This window comes from Schistocerca gregaria, unplaced genomic scaffold (genome assembly GCF_023897955.1).
Source record: "Schistocerca gregaria isolate iqSchGreg1 unplaced genomic scaffold, iqSchGreg1.2 ptg000395l, whole genome shotgun sequence".
Taxonomy (NCBI): Eukaryota; Metazoa; Arthropoda; class Insecta; order Orthoptera; family Acrididae; genus Schistocerca; species Schistocerca gregaria.
Genome location: NW_026061834.1, coordinates 376937 through 393105, shown reverse-complemented (window position 1 = coordinate 393105; position 16169 = coordinate 376937). Strand labels below are relative to the sequence as shown.

Genomic DNA, 16169 nt, shown 5'->3' with positions numbered 1-16169 from the left:
ACGCGCCGCTGACGCTAGTTTTCTGGCGTCTTAAGGGATGGACATACTTGCAAGTAGCTGCGAGATCATTGAAAAGAAACGCGGCGCCATTGCTTTTGCCGCACTCGACTGATTGAATTGCAATTCTTAAAAAGGAATGAACCTTCACTCTGTCCAACAATTTCAAGCACGTGTGTGTACTCACGAACTCGGCGAAGGCGCGAGAAAATGACGGGGGCGCACTCGTGGGCCTGCGACGGCTTCCTGCAGTCACATCGTCAGTGCGAGGTGGACCGGTAGGCACAGGAAGCAGCGGCCGTCGTGAAACTCAGCATTCTTAAACGGAAATTTTCGTCTTGTTTAGAATGGCGTCATTGGTTTGCACGCTCATTCATGCGTGTGAAAATATTTGCTGCTCTTTACGCAGAATCGCACGCAGCCGGCGGGATTCGAAACTACTTTCGAGTCAGACGCCTTAACCACTCGGCCACGGCTGCCCCGAACGCAGCGTTCTCCCGACACGTGCAAATTGAACCGTTTAAAGCACTGTGGTGTCAGAAAACGGCGTTGCTGCATTCTTTTCCGTAGTGTTTCCACCACTACCAGAGGCAACGCTACCAAATTATTAAAATTTCCGCCCGAACAGGGACTTGAATCCTGGACCCTTAGGTTAAAAGCCTAATGCTCTACCGACTGAGCTATCCGGGCTCACAACGCCTTATGAAACATCTCACGATGCACAACGACACATTGACTCATGTCCTTTACTGTTGTGCAATCGCTGCATGGAGCTGTTAGTAGTTAAACGTCGCCTGAATGCTGTCTGCAAACTTATCGCGCAAAGCTCGTAACAGACCATCGAACAATGTTGACACACGATGCAAAAACAAACTGCAGCAGTCGTTACGTCTCATACGTTGGAGTAGAGGATTTACGTGTTTTGTCGACACTCATCGGGCAATTGGAAAATTCACAAGCACTTCGAATGCAATGTTTCCCACGTTTTCGCTCATTTCACGGTTCCGCTTGATACGTTCTTCACCTCCTGGCACAAAACAGGGAACGCAGTCAGTAGGACGTTTTTTTTATTTTCTTACTTCTCAGAGAGTTGCCTACTGCGTTCCTCTTATGGCAAGCACTAGACAACCAGAACAGTTACAGAAGGGAGTCATGTCCGTTCTCGGCTGTAGTTACATTATCACAAAGTCAGAGCAATTCCATTGGCGTCGGCTTCAAAACGAAGCCGTGCCGAAACCCGGGATCGAACCAGGGACCTTTAGATCTTCAGTCTAACGCTCTCCCAACTGAGCTATTTCGGCTGACGCACAGCGCCCCTCTTTTGCACGTCTGCCCCGTTGCCAATTTCACAGTCATCTTCGTCTGAAAGAACACAGGGACGCCGAAAGGCGAACAGCAGGTACAGTAAAGTACCACACACATTTCTTCTGCTTCCATCGTCGTAACTAGCAAACATGTCGACTCGATTCATGTAATATTGACTTCGCTGACGCTAGAAAAGCTGTGCTATATCGATGCCACGTGCAACTAGTGTGCAGAGAACGAGGCAGAGGAAGGAGTGAGCCTCTCCAAAGTGTGTGAGGCAGTATCTAGCAGATACACGCGGTAAAACATTTGACTTGCGTTTGCTCATTAATTGCTACACGTCATCGTCTGCAAGCTAAAATAATCACATCTGCACTGCCCAGAGAGGCGACACTTGCACTGACACCTGGTGGACGGTTGTGAGACGAGGAGATGAGCTGTGGCTTCTGGGCACGACTGTAGCGCTGCACCCTGGAGCCAAGAACACTGCACCTTGCTGGCGGCCCACGTGTTTAGTAGTGACGCAACTGCTAGGATGCAGCTGAACGTCCATCTTCTGGGAGCGAGAAAATTTCCGCAGTCGGCAGGACTCGAACCTACGCTCCCAGAGGGAATCTGATTTCAAGTCAGACGCCTTAACCACTCGGCCACGACTGCACGTCTCAGAAGCGTCTCTCGACAACTGAAACTCCCACCTTTGCAAGCAATCTCATGGCAGAAGGCAGCATGGGCTTACTCTTTTCTGTAGTGATTCCACTGCCAGCACATTAGACGTTACGAAAGTGTATTAATTTTCGCCCCGACAGGGACTAGAACCCAGGATCCTTTGGTTGAAAACCTAACGCTCTACCGACTGAGCTATCCGCACCCACGCACGAGCATTGTCATACAGCTGCGTCGTGTGCGAGTGATTCGCATGTCGTAATTGCTGGCTTATGGCTCCAATGGCGACTTCACCGACTTCCCACTGACGCGCCGCTGACGCTAGTTTTCTGGCGTCTTAAGGGATGGACATACTTGCAAGTAGCTGCGAGATCATTGAAAAGAAACGCGGCGCCATTGCTTTTGCCGCACTCGACTGATTGAATTGCAATTCTTAAAAAGGAATGAACCTTCACTCTGTCCAACAATTTCAAGCACGTGTGTGTACTCACGAACTCGGCGAAGGCGCGAGAAAATGACGGGGGCGCACTCGTGGGCCTGCGACGGCTTCCTGCAGTCACATCGTCAGTGCGAGGTGGACCGGTAGGCACAGGAAGCAGCGGCCGTCGTGAAACTCAGCATTCTTAAACGGAAATTTTCGTCTTGTTTAGAATGGCGTCATTGGTTTGCACGCTCATTCATGCGTGTGAAAATATTTGCTGCTCTTTACGCAGAATCGCACGCAGCCGGCGGGATTCGAAACTACTTTCGAGTCAGACGCCTTAACCACTCGGCCACGGCTGCCCCGAACGCAGCGTTCTCCCGACACGTGCAAATTGAACCGTTTAAAGCACTGTGGTGTCAGAAAACGGCGTTGCTGCATTCTTTTCCGTAGTGTTTCCACCACTACCAGAGGCAACGCTACCAAATTATTAAAATTTCCGCCCGAACAGGGACTTGAATCCTGGACCCTTAGGTTAAAAGCCTAATGCTCTACCGACTGAGCTATCCGGGCTCACAACGCCTTATGAAACATCTCACGATGCACAACGACACATTGACTCATGTCCTTTACTGTTGTGCAATCGCTGCATGGAGCTGTTAGTAGTTAAACGTCGCCTGAATGCTGTCTGCAAACTTATCGCGCAAAGCTCGTAACAGACCATCGAACAATGTTGACACACGATGCAAAAACAAACTGCAGCAGTCGTTACGTCTCATACGTTGGAGTAGAGGATTTACGTGTTTTGTCGACACTCATCGGGCAATTGGAAAATTCACAAGCACTTCGAATGCAATGTTTCCCACGTTTTCGCTCATTTCACGGTTCCGCTTGATACGTTCTTCACCTCCTGGCACAAAACAGGGAACGCAGTCAGTAGGACGTTTTTTTTATTTTCTTACTTCTCAGAGAGTTGCCTACTGCGTTCCTCTTATGGCAAGCACTAGACAACCAGAACAGTTACAGAAGGGAGTCATGTCCGTTCTCGGCTGTAGTTACATTATCACAAAGTCAGAGCAATTCCATTGGCGTCGGCTTCAAAACGAAGCCGTGCCGAAACCCGGGATCGAACCAGGGACCTTTAGATCTTCAGTCTAACGCTCTCCCAACTGAGCTATTTCGGCTGACGCACAGCGCCCCTCTTTTGCACGTCTGCCCCGTTGCCAATTTCACAGTCATCTTCGTCTGAAAGAACACAGGGACGCCGAAAGGCGAACAGCAGGTACAGTAAAGTACCACACACATTTCTTCTGCTTCCATCGTCGTAACTAGCAAACATGTCGACTCGATTCATGTAATATTGACTTCGCTGACGCTAGAAAAGCTGTGCTATATCGATGCCACGTGCAACTAGTGTGCAGAGAACGAGGCAGAGGAAGGAGTGAGCCTCTCCAAAGTGTGTGAGGCAGTATCTAGCAGATACACGCGGTAAAACATTTGACTTGCGTTTGCTCATTAATTGCTACACGTCATCGTCTGCAAGCTAAAATAATCACATCTGCACTGCCCAGAGAGGCGACACTTGCACTGACACCTGGTGGACGGTTGTGAGACGAGGAGATGAGCTGTGGCTTCTGGGCACGACTGTAGCGCTGCACCCTGGAGCCAAGAACACTGCACCTTGCTGGCGGCCCACGTGTTTAGTAGTGACGCAACTGCTAGGATGCAGCTGAACGTCCATCTTCTGGGAGCGAGAAAATTTCCGCAGTCGGCAGGACTCGAACCTACGCTCCCAGAGGGAATCTGATTTCAAGTCAGACGCCTTAACCACTCGGCCACGACTGCACGTCTCAGAAGCGTCTCTCGACAACTGAAACTCCCACCTTTGCAAGCAATCTCATGGCAGAAGGCAGCATGGGCTTACTCTTTTCTGTAGTGATTCCACTGCCAGCACATTAGACGTTACGAAAGTGTATTAATTTTCGCCCCGACAGGGACTAGAACCCAGGACCCTTTGGTTGAAAACCTAACGCTCTACCGACTGAGCTATCCGCACCCACGCACGAGCATTGTCATACAGCTGCGTCGTGTGCGAGTGATTCGCATGTCGTAATTGCTGGCTTATGGCTCCAATGGCGACTTCACCGACTTCCCACTGACGCGCCGCTGACGCTAGTTTTCTGGCGTCTTAAGGGATGGACATACTTGCAAGTAGCTGCGAGATCATTGAAAAGAAACGCGGCGCCATTGCTTTTGCCGCACTCGACTGATTGAATTGCAATTCTTAAAAAGGAATGAACCTTCACTCTGTCCAACAATTTCAAGCACGTGTGTGTACTCACGAACTCGGCGAAGGCGCGAGAAAATGACGGGGGCGCACTCGTGGGCCTGCGACGGCTTCCTGCAGTCACATCGTCAGTGCGAGGTGGACCGGTAGGCACAGGAAGCAGCGGCCGTCGTGAAACTCAGCATTCTTAAACGGAAATTTTCGTCTTGTTTAGAATGGCGTCATTGGTTTGCACGCTCATTCATGCGTGTGAAAATATTTGCTGCTCTTTACGCAGAATCGCACGCAGCCGGCGGGATTCGAAACTACTTTCGAGTCAGACGCCTTAACCACTCGGCCACGGCTGCCCCGAACGCAGCGTTCTCCCGACACGTGCAAATTGAACCGTTTAAAGCACTGTGGTGTCAGAAAACGGCGTTGCTGCATTCTTTTCCGTAGTGTTTCCACCACTACCAGAGGCAACGCTACCAAATTATTAAAATTTCCGCCCGAACAGGGACTTGAATCCTGGACCCTTAGGTTAAAAGCCTAACGCTCTACCGACTGAGCTATCCGGGCTCACAACGCCTTATGAAACATCTCACGATGCACAACGACACATTGACTCATGTCCTTTACTGTTGTGCAATCGCTGCATGGAGCTGTTAGTAGTTAAACGTCGCCTGAATGCTGTCTGCAAACTTATCGCGCAAAGCTCGTAACAGACCATCGAACAATGTTGACACACGATGCAAAAACAAACTGCAGCAGTCGTTACGTCTCATACGTTGGAGTAGAGGATTTACGTGTTTTGTCGACACTCATCGGGCAATTGGAAAATTCACAAGCACTTCGAATGCAATGTTTCCCACGTTTTCGCTCATTTCACGGTTCCGCTTGATACGTTCTTCACCTCCTGGCACAAAACAGGGAACGCAGTCAGTAGGACGTTTTTTTTATTTTCTTACTTCTCAGAGAGTTGCCTACTGCGTTCCTCTTATGGCAAGCACTAGACAACCAGAACAGTTACAAAAGGGAGTCATGTCCGTTCTCGGCTGTAGTTACATTATCACAAAGTCAGAGCAATTCCATTGGCGTCGGCTTCAAAACGAAGCCGTGCCGAAACCCGGGATCGAACCAGGGACCTTTAGATCTTCAGTCTAACGCTCTCCCAACTGAGCTATTTCGGCTGACGCACAGCGCCCCTCTTTTGCACGTCTGCCCCGTTGCCAATTTCACAGTCATCTTCGTCTGAAAGAACACAGGGACGCCGAAAGGCGAACAGCAGATGCAGTAAAGTACCACACACATTTCTTCTGCTTCCATCGTCGTAACTAGCAAACATGTCGACTCGATTCATGTAATATTGACTTCGCTGACGCTAGAAAAGCTGTGCTATATCGATGCCACGTGCAACTAGTGTGCAGAGAACGAGGCAGAGGAAGGAGTGAGCCTCTCCAAAGTGTGTGAGGCAGTATCTAGCAGATACACGCGGTAAAACATTTGACTTGCGTTTGCTCATTAATTGCTACACGTCATCGTCTGCAAGCTAAAATAATCACATCTGCACTGCCCAGAGAGGCGACACTTGCACTGACACCTGGTGGACGGTTGTGAGACGAGGAGATGAGCTGTGGCTTCTGGGCACGACTGTAGCGCTGCACCCTGGAGCCAAGAACACTGCACCTTGCTGGCGGCCCACGTGTTTAGTAGTGACGCAACTGCTAGGATGCAGCTGAACGTCCATCTTCTGGGAGCGAGAAAATTTCCGCAGTCGGCAGGACTCGAACCTACGCTCCCAGAGGGAATCTGATTTCAAGTCAGACGCCTTAACCACTCGGCCACGACTGCACGTCTCAGAAGCGTCTCTCGACAACTGAAACTCCCACCTTTGCAAGCAATCTCATGGCAGAAGGCAGCATGGGCTTACTCTTTTCTGTAGTGATTCCACTGCCAGCACATTAGACGTTACAAAAGTGTATTAATTTTCGCCCCGACAGGGACTAGAACCCAGGACCCTTTGGTTGAAAACCTAACGCTCTACCGACTGAGCTATCCGCACCCACGCACGAGCATTGTCATACAGCTGCGTCGTGTGCGAGTGATTCGCATGTCGTAATTGCTGGCTTATGGCTCCAATGGCGACTTCACCGACTTCCCACTGACGCGCCGCTGACGCTAGTTTTCTGGCGTCTTAAGGGATGGACATACTTGTAAGTAGCTGCGAGATCATTGAAAAGAAACGCGGCGCCATTGCTTTTGCCGCACTCGACTGATTGAATTGCAATTCTTAAAAAGGAATGAACCTTCACTCTGTCCAACAATTTCAAGCACGTGTGTGTACTCACGAACTCGGCGAAGGCGCGAGAAAATGACGGGGGCGCACTCGTGGGCCTGCGACGGCTTCCTGCAGTCACATCGTCAGTGCGAGGTGGACCGGTAGGCACAGGAAGCAGCGGCCGTCGTGAAACTCAGCATTCTTAAACGGAAATTTTCGTCTTGTTTAGAATGGCGTCATTGGTTTGCACGCTCATTCATGCGTGTGAAAATATTTGCTGCTCTTTACGCAGAATCGCACGCAGCCGGCGGGATTCGAAACTACTTTCGAGTCAGACGCCTTAACCACTCGGCCACGGCTGCCCCGAACGCAGCGTTCTCCCGACACGTGCAAATTGAACCGTTTAAAGCACTGTGGTGTCAGAAAACGGCGTTGCTGCATTCTTTTCCGTAGTGTTTCCACCACTACCAGAGGCAACGCTACCAAATTATTAAAATTTCCGCCCGAACAGGGACTTGAATCCTGGACCCTTAGGTTAAAAGCCTAACGCTCTACCGACTGAGCTATCCGGGCTCACAACGCCTTATGAAACATCTCACGATGCACAACGACACATTGACTCATGTCCTTTACTGTTGTGCAATCGCTGCATGGAGCTGTTAGTAGTTAAACGTCGCCTGAATGCTGTCTGCAAACTTATCGCGCAAAGCTCGTAACAGACCATCGAACAATGTTGACACACGATGCAAAAACAAACTGCAGCAGTCGTTACGTCTCATACGTTGGAGTAGAGGATTTACGTGTTTTGTCGACACTCATCGGGCAATTGGAAAATTCACAAGCACTTCGAATGCAATGTTTCCCACGTTTTCGCTCATTTCACGGTTCCGCTTGATACGTTCTTCACCTCCTGGCACAAAACAGGGAACGCAGTCAGTAGGACGTTTTTTTTATTTTCTTACTTCTCAGAGAGTTGCCTACTGCGTTCCTCTTATGGCAAGCACTAGACAACCAGAACAGTTACAAAAGGGAGTCATGTCCGTTCTCGGCTGTAGTTACATTATCACAAAGTCAGAGCAATTCCATTGGCGTCGGCTTCAAAACGAAGCCGTGCCGAAACCCGGGATCGAACCAGGGACCTTTAGATCTTCAGTCTAACGCTCTCCCAACTGAGCTATTTCGGCTGACGCACAGCGCCCCTCTTTTGCACGTCTGCCCCGTTGCCAATTTCACAGTCATCTTCGTCTGAAAGAACACAGGGACGCCGAAAGGCGAACAGCAGATGCAGTAAAGTACCACACACATTTCTTCTGCTTCCATCGTCGTAACTAGCAAACATGTCGACTCGATTCATGTAATATTGACTTCGCTGACGCTAGAAAAGCTGTGCTATATCGATGCCACGTGCAACTAGTGTGCAGAGAACGAGGCAGAGGAAGGAGTGAGCCTCTCCAAAGTGTGTGAGGCAGTATCTAGCAGATACACGCGGTAAAACATTTGACTTGCGTTTGCTCATTAATTGCTACACGTCATCGTCTGCAAGCTAAAATAATCACATCTGCACTGCCCAGAGAGGCGACACTTGCACTGACACCTGGTGGACGGTTGTGAGACGAGGAGATGAGCTGTGGCTTCTGGGCACGACTGTAGCGCTGCACCCTGGAGCCAAGAACACTGCACCTTGCTGGCGGCCCACGTGTTTAGTAGTGACGCAACTGCTAGGATGCAGCTGAACGTCCATCTTCTGGGAGCGAGAAAATTTCCGCAGTCGGCAGGACTCGAACCTACGCTCCCAGAGGGAATCTGATTTCAAGTCAGACGCCTTAACCACTCGGCCACGACTGCACGTCTCAGAAGCGTCTCTCGACAACTGAAACTCCCACCTTTGCAAGCAATCTCATGGCAGAAGGCAGCATGGGCTCACTCTTTTCTGTAGTGATTCCACTGCCAGCACATTAGACGTTACAAAAGTGTATTAATTTTCGCCCCGACAGGGACTAGAACCCAGGACCCTTTGGTTGAAAACCTAACGCTCTACCGACTGAGCTATCCGCACCCACGCACGAGCATTGTCATACAGCTGCGTCGTGTGCGAGTGATTCGCATGTCGTAATTGCTGGCTTATGGCTCCAATGGCGACTTCACCGACTTCCCACTGACGCGCCGCTGACGCTAGTTTTCTGGCGTCTTAAGGGATGGACATACTTGTAAGTAGCTGCGAGATCATTGAAAAGAAACGCGGCGCCATTGCTTTTGCCGCACTCGACTGATTGAATTGCAATTCTTAAAAAGGAATGAACCTTCACTCTGTCCAACAATTTCAAGCACGTGTGTGTACTCACGAACTCGGCGAAGGCGCGAGAAAATGACGGGGGCGCACTCGTGGGCCTGCGACGGCTTCCTGCAGTCACATCGTCAGTGCGAGGTGGACCGGTAGGCACAGGAAGCAGCGGCCGTCGTGAAACTCAGCATTCTTAAACGGAAATTTTCGTCTTGTTTAGAATGGCGTCATTGGTTTGCACGCTCATTCATGCGTGTGAAAATATTTGCTGCTCTTTACGCAGAATCGCACGCAGCCGGCGGGATTCGAAACTACTTTCGAGTCAGACGCCTTAACCACTCGGCCACGGCTGCCCCGAACGCAGCGTTCTCCCGACACGTGCAAATTGAACCGTTTAAAGCACTGTGGTGTCAGAAAACGGCGTTGCTGCATTCTTTTCCGTAGTGTTTCCACCACTACCAGAGGCAACGCTACCAAATTATTAAAATTTCCGCCCGAACAGGGACTTGAATCCTGGACCCTTAGGTTAAAAGCCTAATGCTCTACCGACTGAGCTATCCGGGCTCACAACGCCTTATGAAACATCTCACGATGCACAACGACACATTGACTCATGTCCTTTACTGTTGTGCAATCGCTGCATGGAGCTGTTAGTAGTTAAACGTCGCCTGAATGCTGTCTGCAAACTTATCGCGCAAAGCTCGTAACAGACCATCGAACAATGTTGACACACGATGCAAAAACAAACTGCAGCAGTCGTTACGTCTCATACGTTGGAGTAGAGGATTTACGTGTTTTGTCGACACTCATCGGGCAATTGGAAAATTCACAAGCACTTCGAATGCAATGTTTCCCACGTTTTCGCTCATTTCACGGTTCCGCTTGATACGTTCTTCACCTCCTGGCACAAAACAGGGAACGCAGTCAGTAGGACGTTTTTTTTTATTTTCTTACTTCTCAGAGAGTTGCCTACTGCGTTCCTCTTATGGCAAGCACTAGACAACCAGAACAGTTACAAAAGGGAGTCATGTCCGTTCTCGGCTGTAGTTACATTATCACAAAGTCAGAGCAATTCCATTGGCGTCGGCTTCAAAACGAAGCCGTGCCGAAACCCGGGATCGAACCAGGGACCTTTAGATCTTCAGTCTAACGCTCTCCCAACTGAGCTATTTCGGCTGACGCACAGCGCCCCTCTTTTGCACGTCTGCCCCGTTGCCAATTTCACAGTCATCTTCGTCTGAAAGAACACAGGGACGCCGAAAGGCGAACAGCAGATGCAGTAAAGTACCACACACATTTCTTCTGCTTCCATCGTCGTAACTAGCAAACATGTCGACTCGATTCATGTAATATTGACTTCGCTGACGCTAGAAAAGCTGTGCTATATCGATGCCACGTGCAACTAGTGTGCAGAGAACGAGGCAGAGGAAGGAGTGAGCCTCTCCAAAGTGTGTGAGGCAGTATCTAGCAGATACACGCGGTAAAACATTTGACTTGCGTTTGCTCATTAATTGCTACACGTCATCGTCTGCAAGCTAAAATAATCACATCTGCACTGCCCAGAGAGGCGACACTTGCACTGACACCTGGTGGACGGTTGTGAGACGAGGAGATGAGCTGTGGCTTCTGGGCACGACTGTAGCGCTGCACCCTGGAGCCAAGAACACTGCACCTTGCTGGCGGCCCACGTGTTTAGTAGTGACGCAACTGCTAGGATGCAGCTGAACGTCCATCTTCTGGGAGCGAGAAAATTTCCGCAGTCGGCAGGACTCGAACCTACGCTCCCAGAGGGAATCTGATTTCAAGTCAGACGCCTTAACCACTCGGCCACGACTGCACGTCTCAGAAGCGTCTCTCGACAACTGAAACTCCCACCTTTGCAAGCAATCTCATGGCAGAAGGCAGCATGGGCTTACTCTTTTCTGTAGTGATTCCACTGCCAGCACATTAGACGTTACGAAAGTGTATTAATTTTCGCCCCGACAGGGACTAGAACCCAGGACCCTTTGGTTGAAAACCTAACGCTCTACCGACTGAGCTATCCGCACCCACGCACGAGCATTGTCATACAGCTGCGTCGTGTGCGAGTGATTCGCATGTCGTAATTGCTGGCTTATGGCTCCAATGGCGACTTCACCGACTTCCCACTGACGCGCCGCTGACGCTAGTTTTCTGGCGTCTTAAGGGATGGACATACTTGCAAGTAGCTGCGAGATCATTGAAAAGAAACGCGGCGCCATTGCTTTTGCCGCACTCGACTGATTGAATTGCAATTCTTAAAAAGGAATGAACCTTCACTCTGTCCAACAATTTCAAGCACGTGTGTGTACTCACGAACTCGGCGAAGGCGCGAGAAAATGACGGGGGCGCACTCGTGGGCCTGCGACGGCTTCCTGCAGTCACATCGTCAGTGCGAGGTGGACCGGTAGGCACAGGAAGCAGCGGCCGTCGTGAAACTCAGCATTCTTAAACGGAAATTTTCGTCTTGTTTAGAATGGCGTCATTGGTTTGCACGCTCATTCATGCGTGTGAAAATATTTGCTGCTCTTTACGCAGAATCGCACGCAGCCGGCGGGATTCGAAACTACTTTCGAGTCAGACGCCTTAACCACTCGGCCACGGCTGCCCCGAACGCAGCGTTCTCCCGACACGTGCAAATTGAACCGTTTAAAGCACTGTGGTGTCAGAAAACGGCGTTGCTGCATTCTTTTCCGTAGTGTTTCCACCACTACCAGAGGCAACGCTACCAAATTATTAAAATTTCCGCCCGAACAGGGACTTGAATCCTGGACCCTTAGGTTAAAAGCCTAATGCTCTACCGACTGAGCTATCCGGGCTCACAACGCCTTATGAAACATCTCACGATGCACAACGACACATTGACTCATGTCCTTTACTGTTGTGCAATCGCTGCATGGAGCTGTTAGTAGTTAAACGTCGCCTGAATGCTGTCTGCAAACTTATCGCGCAAAGCTCGTAACAGACCATCGAACAATGTTGACACACGATGCAAAAACAAACTGCAGCAGTCGTTACGTCTCATACGTTGGAGTAGAGGATTTACGTGTTTTGTCGACACTCATCGGGCAATTGGAAAATTCACAAGCACTTCGAATGCAATGTTTCCCACGTTTTCGCTCATTTCACGGTTCCGCTTGATACGTTCTTCACCTCCTGGCACAAAACAGGGAACGCAGTCAGTAGGACGTCTTTTTTATTTTCTTACTTCTCAGAGAGTTGCCTACTGCGTTCCTCTTATGGCAAGCACTAGACAACCAGAACAGTTACAGAAGGGAGTCATGTCCGTTCTCGGCTGTAGTTACATTATCACAAAGTCAGAGCAATTCCATTGGCGTCGGCTTCAAAACGAAGCCGTGCCGAAACCCGGGATCGAACCAGGGACCTTTAGATCTTCAGTCTAACGCTCTCCCAACTGAGCTATTTCGGCTGACGCACAGCGCCCCTCTTTTGCACGTCTGCCCCGTTGCCAATTTCACAGTCATCTTCGTCTGAAAGAACACAGGGACGCCGAAAGGCGAACAGCAGATGCAGTAAAGTACCACACACATTTCTTCTGCTTCCATCGTCGTAACTAGCAAACATGTCGACTCGATTCATGTAATATTGACTTCGCTGACGCTAGAAAAGCTGTGCTATATCGATGCCACGTGCAACTAGTGTGCAGAGAACGAGGCAGAGGAAGGAGTGAGCCTCTCCAAAGTGTGTGAGGCAGTATCTAGCAGATACACGCGGTAAAACATTTGACTTGCGTTTGCTCATTAATTGCTACACGTCATCGTCTGCAAGCTAAAATAATCACATCTGCACTGCCCAGAGAGGCGACACTTGCACTGACACCTGGTGGACGGTTGTGAGACGAGGAGATGAGCTGTGGCTTCTGGGCACGACTGTAGCGCTGCACCCTGGAGCCAAGAACACTGCACCTTGCTGGCGGCCCACGTGTTTAGTAGTGACGCAACTGCTAGGATGCAGCTGAACGTCCATCTTCTGGGAGCGAGAAAATTTCCGCAGTCGGCAGGACTCGAACCTACGCTCCCAGAGGGAATCTGATTTCAAGTCAGACGCCTTAACCACTCGGCCACGACTGCACGTCTCAGAAGCGTCTCTCGACAACTGAAACTCCCACCTTTGCAAGCAATCTCATGGCAGAAGGCAGCATGGGCTTACTCTTTTCTGTAGTGATTCCACTGCCAGCACATTAGACGTTACGAAAGTGTATTAATTTTCGCCCCGACAGGGACTAGAACCCAGGACCCTTTGGTTGAAAACCTAACGCTCTACCGACTGAGCTATCCGCACCCACGCACGAGCATTGTCATACAGCTGCGTCGTGTGCGAGTGATTCGCATGTCGTAATTGCTGGCTTATGGCTCCAATGGCGACTTCACCGACTTCCCACTGACGCGCCGCTGACGCTAGTTTTCTGGCGTCTTAAGGGATGGACATACTTGCAAGTAGCTGCGAGATCATTGAAAAGAAACGCGGCGCCATTGCTTTTGCCGCACTCGACTGATTGAATTGCAATTCTTAAAAAGGAATGAACCTTCACTCTGTCCAACAATTTCAAGCACGTGTGTGTACTCACGAACTCGGCGAAGGCGCGAGAAAATGACGGGGGCGCACTCGTGGGCCTGCGACGGCTTCCTGCAGTCACATCGTCAGTGCGAGGTGGACCGGTAGGCACAGGAAGCAGCGGCCGTCGTGAAACTCAGCATTCTTAAACGGAAATTTTCGTCTTGTTTAGAATGGCGTCATTGGTTTGCACGCTCATTCATGCGTGTGAAAATATTTGCTGCTCTTTACGCAGAATCGCACGCAGCCGGCGGGATTCGAAACTACTTTCGAGTCAGACGCCTTAACCACTCGGCCACGGCTGCCCCGAACGCAGCGTTCTCCCGACACGTGCAAATTGAACCGTTTAAAGCACTGTGGTGTCAGAAAACGGCGTTGCTGCATTCTTTTCCGTAGTGTTTCCACCACTACCAGAGGCAACGCTACCAAATTATTAAAATTTCCGCCCGAACAGGGACTTGAATCCTGGACCCTTAGGTTAAAAGCCTAATGCTCTACCGACTGAGCTATCCGGGCTCACAACGCCTTATGAAACATCTCACGATGCACAACGACACATTGACTCATGTCCTTTACTGTTGTGCAATCGCTGCATGGAGCTGTTAGTAGTTAAACGTCGCCTGAATGCTGTCTGCAAACTTATCGCGCAAAGCTCGTAACAGACCATCGAACAATGTTGACACACGATGCAAAAACAAACTGCAGCAGTCGTTACGTCTCATACGTTGGAGTAGAGGATTTACGTGTTTTGTCGACACTCATCGGGCAATTGGAAAATTCACAAGCACTTCGAATGCAATGTTTCCCACGTTTTCGCTCATTTCACGGTTCCGCTTGATACGTTCTTCACCTCCTGGCACAAAACAGGGAACGCAGTCAGTAGGACGTTTTTTTTATTTTCTTACTTCTCAGAGAGTTGCCTACTGCGTTCCTCTTATGGCAAGCACTAGACAACCAGAACAGTTACAGAAGGGAGTCATGTCCGTTCTCGGCTGTAGTTACATTATCACAAAGTCAGAGCAATTCCATTGGCGTCGGCTTCAAAACGAAGTCGTGCCGAAACCCGGGATCGAACCAGGGACCTTTAGATCTTCAGTCTAACGCTCTCCCAACTGAGCTATTTCGGCTGACGCACAGCGCCCCTCTTTTGCACGTCAGCCCCGTTGCCAATTTCACAGTCATCTTCGTCTGAAAGAACACAGGGACGCCGAAAGGCGAACAGCAGATGCAGTAAAGTACCACACACATTTCTTCTGCTTCCATCGTCGTAACTAGCAAACATGTCGACTCGATTCATGTAATATTGACTTCGCTGACGCTAGAAAAGCTGTGCTGTATCGATGCCACGTGCAACTAGTGTGCAGAGAACGAGGCAGAGGAAGGAGTGAGCCTCTCCAATGTGTGTGAGGCAGTATCTAGCAGATACACGCGGTAAAACATTTGACTTGCGTTTGCTCATTAATTGCTACACGTCATCGTCTGCAAGCTAAAATAATCACATCTGCACTGCCCAGAGAGGCGACACTTGCACTGACACCTGGTGGACGGTTGTGAGACGAGGAGATGAGCTGTGGCTTCTGGGCACGACTGTAGCGCTGCACCCTGGAGCCAAGAACACTGCACCTTGCTGGCGGCCCACGTGTTTAGTAGTGACGCAACTGCTAGGATGCAGCTGAACGTCCATCTTCTGGGAGCGAGAAAATTTCCGCAGTCGGCAGGACTCGAACCTACGCTCCCAGAGGGAATCTGATTTCAAGTCAGACGCCTTAACCACTCGGCCACGACTGCACGTCTCAGAAGCGTCTCTCGACAACTGAAACTCCCACCTTTGCAAGCAATCTCATGGCAGAAGGCAGCATGGGCTCACTCTTTTCTGTAGTGATTCCACTGCCAGCACATTAGACGTTACGAAAGTGTATTAATTTTCGCCCCGACAGGGACTAGAACCCAGGACCCTTTGGTTGAAAACCTAACGCTCTACCGACTGAGCTATCCGCACCCACGCACGAGCATTGTCATACAGCTGCGTCGTGTGCGAGTGATTCGCATGTCGTAATTGCTGGCTTATGGCTCCAATGGCGACTTCACCGACTTCCCACTGACGCGCCGCTGACGCTAGTTTTCTGGCGTCTTAAGGGATGGACATACTTGCAAGTAGCTGCGAGATCATTGAAAAGAAACGCGGCGCCATTGCTTTTGCCGCACTCGACTGATTGAATTGCAATTCTTAAAAAGGAATGAACCTTCACTCTGTCCAACAATTTCAAGCACGTGTGTGTACTCACGAACTCGGCGAAGGCGCGAGAAAATGACGGGGGCGCACTCGTGGGCCTGCGACGGCTTCCTGCAGTCACATCGTCAGTGC

General features: G+C 50.1%; 21 non-coding genes across 21 annotated transcripts; all 21 read right to left on the bottom strand.

The window, feature by feature from the left end:
- Positions 1–614: 614 nt before the first annotated feature.
- On the bottom strand, positions 615–687 carry Trnak-uuu (transfer RNA lysine (anticodon UUU)). The gene has a single exon. It is a non-coding gene; the product is annotated as a tRNA-Lys (tRNA).
- A 538-nt stretch (positions 688–1225) lies between these two features.
- Trnaf-gaa (transfer RNA phenylalanine (anticodon GAA)) lies at positions 1226–1298 on the bottom strand. The gene has a single exon. It is a non-coding gene; the product is annotated as a tRNA-Phe (tRNA).
- A 579-nt stretch (positions 1299–1877) lies between these two features.
- Positions 1878–1959, bottom strand: Trnas-uga (transfer RNA serine (anticodon UGA)). Its single transcript has one exon. It is a non-coding gene; the product is annotated as a tRNA-Ser (tRNA).
- A 927-nt stretch (positions 1960–2886) lies between these two features.
- Positions 2887–2959, bottom strand: Trnak-uuu (transfer RNA lysine (anticodon UUU)). The gene has a single exon. It is a non-coding gene; the product is annotated as a tRNA-Lys (tRNA).
- A 538-nt stretch (positions 2960–3497) lies between these two features.
- Trnaf-gaa (transfer RNA phenylalanine (anticodon GAA)) lies at positions 3498–3570 on the bottom strand. Its single transcript has one exon. It is a non-coding gene; the product is annotated as a tRNA-Phe (tRNA).
- A 579-nt stretch (positions 3571–4149) lies between these two features.
- Trnas-uga (transfer RNA serine (anticodon UGA)) lies at positions 4150–4231 on the bottom strand. Its single transcript has one exon. It is a non-coding gene; the product is annotated as a tRNA-Ser (tRNA).
- A 927-nt stretch (positions 4232–5158) lies between these two features.
- Positions 5159–5231, bottom strand: Trnak-uuu (transfer RNA lysine (anticodon UUU)). Its single transcript has one exon. It is a non-coding gene; the product is annotated as a tRNA-Lys (tRNA).
- A 538-nt stretch (positions 5232–5769) lies between these two features.
- On the bottom strand, positions 5770–5842 carry Trnaf-gaa (transfer RNA phenylalanine (anticodon GAA)). The gene has a single exon. It is a non-coding gene; the product is annotated as a tRNA-Phe (tRNA).
- Positions 5843–6421: 579 nt separating this feature from the next.
- On the bottom strand, positions 6422–6503 carry Trnas-uga (transfer RNA serine (anticodon UGA)). Its single transcript has one exon. It is a non-coding gene; the product is annotated as a tRNA-Ser (tRNA).
- A 927-nt stretch (positions 6504–7430) lies between these two features.
- Positions 7431–7503, bottom strand: Trnak-uuu (transfer RNA lysine (anticodon UUU)). Its single transcript has one exon. It is a non-coding gene; the product is annotated as a tRNA-Lys (tRNA).
- A 538-nt stretch (positions 7504–8041) lies between these two features.
- On the bottom strand, positions 8042–8114 carry Trnaf-gaa (transfer RNA phenylalanine (anticodon GAA)). The gene has a single exon. It is a non-coding gene; the product is annotated as a tRNA-Phe (tRNA).
- Positions 8115–8693: 579 nt separating this feature from the next.
- On the bottom strand, positions 8694–8775 carry Trnas-uga (transfer RNA serine (anticodon UGA)). Its single transcript has one exon. It is a non-coding gene; the product is annotated as a tRNA-Ser (tRNA).
- Positions 8776–9702: 927 nt separating this feature from the next.
- Trnak-uuu (transfer RNA lysine (anticodon UUU)) lies at positions 9703–9775 on the bottom strand. Its single transcript has one exon. It is a non-coding gene; the product is annotated as a tRNA-Lys (tRNA).
- A 539-nt stretch (positions 9776–10314) lies between these two features.
- Positions 10315–10387, bottom strand: Trnaf-gaa (transfer RNA phenylalanine (anticodon GAA)). Its single transcript has one exon. It is a non-coding gene; the product is annotated as a tRNA-Phe (tRNA).
- A 579-nt stretch (positions 10388–10966) lies between these two features.
- Positions 10967–11048, bottom strand: Trnas-uga (transfer RNA serine (anticodon UGA)). Its single transcript has one exon. It is a non-coding gene; the product is annotated as a tRNA-Ser (tRNA).
- Positions 11049–11975: 927 nt separating this feature from the next.
- On the bottom strand, positions 11976–12048 carry Trnak-uuu (transfer RNA lysine (anticodon UUU)). The gene has a single exon. It is a non-coding gene; the product is annotated as a tRNA-Lys (tRNA).
- Positions 12049–12586: 538 nt separating this feature from the next.
- Trnaf-gaa (transfer RNA phenylalanine (anticodon GAA)) lies at positions 12587–12659 on the bottom strand. Its single transcript has one exon. It is a non-coding gene; the product is annotated as a tRNA-Phe (tRNA).
- A 579-nt stretch (positions 12660–13238) lies between these two features.
- Trnas-uga (transfer RNA serine (anticodon UGA)) lies at positions 13239–13320 on the bottom strand. Its single transcript has one exon. It is a non-coding gene; the product is annotated as a tRNA-Ser (tRNA).
- A 927-nt stretch (positions 13321–14247) lies between these two features.
- On the bottom strand, positions 14248–14320 carry Trnak-uuu (transfer RNA lysine (anticodon UUU)). The gene has a single exon. It is a non-coding gene; the product is annotated as a tRNA-Lys (tRNA).
- A 538-nt stretch (positions 14321–14858) lies between these two features.
- On the bottom strand, positions 14859–14931 carry Trnaf-gaa (transfer RNA phenylalanine (anticodon GAA)). Its single transcript has one exon. It is a non-coding gene; the product is annotated as a tRNA-Phe (tRNA).
- A 579-nt stretch (positions 14932–15510) lies between these two features.
- On the bottom strand, positions 15511–15592 carry Trnas-uga (transfer RNA serine (anticodon UGA)). Its single transcript has one exon. It is a non-coding gene; the product is annotated as a tRNA-Ser (tRNA).
- Positions 15593–16169: the final 577 nt, after the last annotated feature.